Genomic DNA, 5,202 nt, shown 5'->3' with positions numbered 1-5,202 from the left:
GCCTGTTAAGTTTTGTTCAGAATTGCATTGGACATATAGATAAATTTGGGGAGAAATTAACAATATTGAGTTTTCTAATCTATGAACATATCCATGAACAGATCATTCTTTTTTTATTTTCGCTTGGCCATGCCACATGGCTTGCAGGAATGAACAGATGTCTTTGGAAGGCTCATTGCTAGTCCCAGTCTGGTATGTTTATCTCTCATAATTAATGATCAGTCAAAGGGTAATTCCCTTCTTCTTGCAAAGATGGGTTCAGGAAAGGGTTTGTGACTCGATTCTGGCCTGTGAAGCTGGAGGGAAATTGGCTCTTAGAGTTCTGGGAACAGTGTCTCTGTCCTAAGAAGACACAGGAAGGGAGGCCCCTTTCTTTCTCCGGATGTTGATGTCTAGATACGATGCCAGGAATCGCTGCGGTCATCTTATGAGGGGAACCAGAATGAGGCCAAACTGCCAACATGCAGAGGATGACGAAGCAAAAAGACAGAAAGACCCTGGATCCTGACAATCACGCTGAGCCAGGCTCCAACCAACCCTGGAGTCAACAAGATGCTTCCTTGTTAGGTGAGAAAAAGATCTTCAGGACAGTCAAGTCTATTTGCATTGGAGTTTTCTGTTATATGCAGTGGATATCAACTAATATCTTACCAAACTGCTAAAACACAGTCCTGGAAAATCTATAAGCTATAGATTTTTCATTTAAAGAATTTGTTGGTTTATTTTTCCTAGTCTTTATTTAAAACTTTTGTACTGTTTTCCATTGTGCACTCAGTATATGAATTCAGCCTCATTATAAAAGTACAAACAATATAAACAATATAAACCAACAAAAAGTCAGATGTTGGTGGAAATGTAAATTTGTGCAACCTCTGTGGAAAACAGTATGGAAATTCCTTTTAAAAAATAAAAATAAAACTACTGTAGAATCCAGAAATTCCACCCCTGGGTATAAATCTAGAAAAAATGAATACTTTAATTATAAAAGATACATGCACCCCAATGTTCATAGCAGCACCATTTACAACAGCCAAGACACGGAAGCAACGTAATTGTCCACAGACAGATGAATGGGTAAGAAGATATGGTGTATATATACAATGGAATATTACTCAGCTGTAAACAGGATGAAATAACGCCATTTGCAGAAACATGGATGGACTTAGAGATTATCATAAGTGAAGTAAGTCAGACAGAGAAAGACAAATGTCATATGAGGTTACTATGTGTAGAACCTAGAAAACATTATACAATGATACAAATGAACTTATTTTCAAAACAGAAACAGACTGATAGACAGAGGAAACAAATGTATGGTTACTGAAGGGACAAGAGGAGGGATATATCAGAAGTTTGGGGTTGACAGAAATGCACTACTATATATGTAAAATAAACAATGGTCCTACTATGTGGCACAGGGAACTCTATTTAATATCTTGTAATAACCTATAATATGAAAGAATCTGAAAAAGAATATATATACAGAACTGAATCACTTTGCTGTACACGGAAACTAAGACAACATTGTAAATCAACTACACTTCAGTGAAAAAAAGTCGGTTTCCTCTAGCTCTCCCTTCTCCCAAAGGTAACCTGATACCTTACTGGAGAATAACCATTATTATCAATTTGCTGTGTATCCTTCTGGATTTTTTTTTCTATGAGTGAGAGTGACAAATATACATATTTTAAAAACATAGCTTATTTAAATATTTGTAGGTGCAGGTGAATGAATAAAATTTACAAGGAAATTTTTTTAAATATAAGAACTTTTGTCACATGCATATTGAAAGGATTTTGAATATTTTTCCTTTTACAAGGAAAACATTATGTATTGAGATACATGTGTGAATGTGAAAGTGAAAATGTTAGTCACACAGTCATGTCTGACTCTTTGTGACCGCATGGACTGTAGCCTGCCAGGCTCCTTTTTCCATGGGATTTCCCAGGCAAGAATACTGGAGTGGGTTGCCATTTCCTCCTCCAGGGGATCTTCCCACCTCAGGGATTGAACCCAGATCTCCTACATTGAAGGCAGATTCTTTACCATCTGAGTCACCAGGGAAGCCCTGCTGAGTCACATATTATATGTTATATCTTAGAATCCAGTAGAAAGTCCTGGTAACCTTTAAAAATGAAAAAAATGGAAATCTAAAAAGAAATATGATGTCATTGAATATTGGTCCAGAGTAGATATAAAATACACATTCGTTATTAATGATATAGTTCCAGACTCAACCAATTCTGTTAGAACTAGACTATTCCACCTGTCATATTCTTGCACCCTTTTCTCAATTACACTTTTCTTCCACCCATTCTGTCTAGGGCTGTGACTTTACATGAAAAAGGGCTGTTAAAACAAAGTGTTTAACCACCTTGGGTAATGTAAGTTATTGAGTCAAAACAACCTGGATTAAAAATTCATAATTTCCCCCCCAAATTCCTACAGTCTCATTCCCTGAACTAATGTTAACAGTTTGGTATGTCATTTTCTTTATCTTCTCTTATGCTGGTGTGAGTGATTGTGTATTGTTGTTGAGTTGCTCAGCTGTGTCCGAGTCAGTGCGACCCCATGTACTGCAACACGCCAGGCTTCCCTGTCCTTCACCATCTCCTGGAGTAAACTCAAATTCATGTTCATTGAGTCTGTGTTTGTATGTGTTTAAAATGGGGTCATGCATTACCATTTAATTTAGAATATGGGTTTGACTGTAATAAAGACCCAAAACAGTGGCTCACACCTAGCAGAAGTTCAATTTCTCATTTACAAAACAGTCCAGTTTTAAGTATTAATAGTCTAGGAGATACGGACATTCCCCAGTGTCGGGGACCCTGGAGCCTCCTGGCTTGTAGTTCTGAACTTCCTAGGTATTGTACTCATCTGTATGATTACTGTCACTTATTCACTCCAACCTAAGCAAGAAGTGAAAATCTAAGGAGAACATATTTCCCTTTCTAAAGAGAAAAACCTTGAAGTTGCACATATCACATCAGCTCTCATGCTGTTGGCTGTACTTTAATCACAAACCACGTCTGCGAGGGAGGCAGAAAGAAGCAGTCAGGGATGGAGGGATGCAGACAGCGTCCCAGCTGCCTCCTAAGGGGACAGAATCTCGGGCACCCTGAGCATCAGTGTGATTATGCCAAGATCATTTTTACGAGCAGAGGCTGACGCTGGAGGACTGCAAGTTCTCTGATTAAAGAATGACACAAAAAGGGCAGAAACAGTAAAGGGAAGGATTGATAAACTAAAATTTAAAACTTCAGAACTGTCAAAAATACCATATGCAAGTGAAAAGGCACATGGTGTGCCGTGAAAATTATTTGCAACATGTATAATAGGTCAATGCTTAGTAAACTCAATATATTAATAGCTCCTACACATATGGAAGAAATAAACAAATGCTCTAGTTGAAATGGGCAAAGGATATCAGTGACAACTCAGAAAAGGAGAAATACTATAAGCAAATAAATATATGGGAAAAATCCTCCAGGCACTGTATATGGTTTTTAAAAATGCAAATTAAAACAGCAATGGATTACCATTTATCACACGGAGACTTTGTGTTGAAACTTTATGTATGTTAAGTGTTCTGGGCTGGGAGAAGTGAGGGAGTTTTTTTGGCATTCTCTGCTCTGTTGGTTGAAATATAAATAAAATAACCTTTTGGGAGAGCCATCTGGCAATATGAATCAAAAATCTTTCAAAAAGGACAGACTCAGAAATTCTACATTAGAAACATGTCCTGGGGAAATAACTGTGTTTTCTAATATTTAGGAGACTCAACACAGAATTGTTTATATAACATGGAAAAACCTGGAAATGACATAAATACCTCACAATAAGGGATTAGATATTTAATTTAATATCTGTCCATGCAACAGGTTACTCTGAAGCAATTAATAATTTTGTAAAAGTATATTTATCTTGAAAATGAATGATGATTATGACATATTTTTAAATAGGAAGTTATAAATAATATGTTCAATATGGCCTTTTATAAAAGTATTGAGATGGATACACTCAGTTACAAGTCACAGAAAATTCAATTTAAACTGATTTCAACAAGCAAATTTATTGGTTCATCTAACTAGTGACTCCAGAGGTAAGACAGATTTGGGTGTTAGCTTAACTTAGCAGCTCGGAAAGCTCTTTGAAAACCTAACTTCTTTTTCTCTCTCTTTTTTAACCTCCGAAGCATCTACTTCACTGAGAGCTGGTTTGTCTTGTGGAGGCAAGATGGCTGCCGATAGCTCCCAGGTCTCTGAGTCCAAACCCAGAGAAGGAGTGAGTGAGTGTCTCCCCTACCTCCGCCCCGCCCTTTAGCGAGAGTCCTAGGCTTCCCTCTAATTGGATCATCTAGATCACGTGACTTTCCTTGTGGTCAGGGAAGAGCTTTGTATTAATGACTTAGGTCTGGGTTAGATGCTGGTCCTTAAAACACTGTGGCAAGAGCATGAGAAGATGATAATTTCGTTTAGTCAAATCAGGATCTACACGGGGGCTGAGAGTGGGCAAATCCCAAGAAAACTGTGTGAATGTTCCATAATGGTGCGGCATGGAATGGGTGTTGAGAAGCTCACACCAAGATCCACCTAAACACAAAAATGTCTGGAAGGATATACACCAAAGTGCCAGTGGAGGTTATCTTCAAGTGGCAGGAATATGGGGACTTAAAAACCTTGCTTTTTAGGTTTGTCTGCATTTTCCATTTTTGACAACAAGCATGCATGATTTGAATAAATTTTACAAATGAAAACTCTAAATATAAGGAAAAGTTGACACGTAACACTTGCGATGCAATTAATTGCTTGAGAGATTAAAGCAGACGTGTTGGCAAACAGAAACTATGAGTTTTCACAGTGATACCAACTGTGCTTTGCAGAAGTTTCTAACTGTCTTTCTCTTGCCTCTGTTATGAAATTGTGGTCATTTCTAAAGGCGTAATCTGAGATCTTTGAAGGTTAGTCTAGTTTGAAACCACCGGTTCCAGTGGTTAGAATTTTCCCCTAATGTTAGGGTGGGAAACATTTTAGCTTTCTCTAGAGACATTTTCACTTGTCACCTTTCAACACTATGAAGGGGGTCCCAATACCATATGGGGTACAGAGCACGTGTGTCTCTTTGCAGCGGAGCCTCTGTGGGCAGAAGGGGAGGAGCTGGCCCTGTTCCCCTACTTCCTTCTTGGACAGAGGGTGCTT

The sequence above is a fragment of the Dama dama genome, chromosome 8 (assembly GCF_033118175.1).
Source record: "Dama dama isolate Ldn47 chromosome 8, ASM3311817v1, whole genome shotgun sequence".
Taxonomy (NCBI): domain Eukaryota; kingdom Metazoa; phylum Chordata; class Mammalia; order Artiodactyla; family Cervidae; genus Dama; species Dama dama.
Note: the sequence above shows the minus strand (reverse complement) of the source record.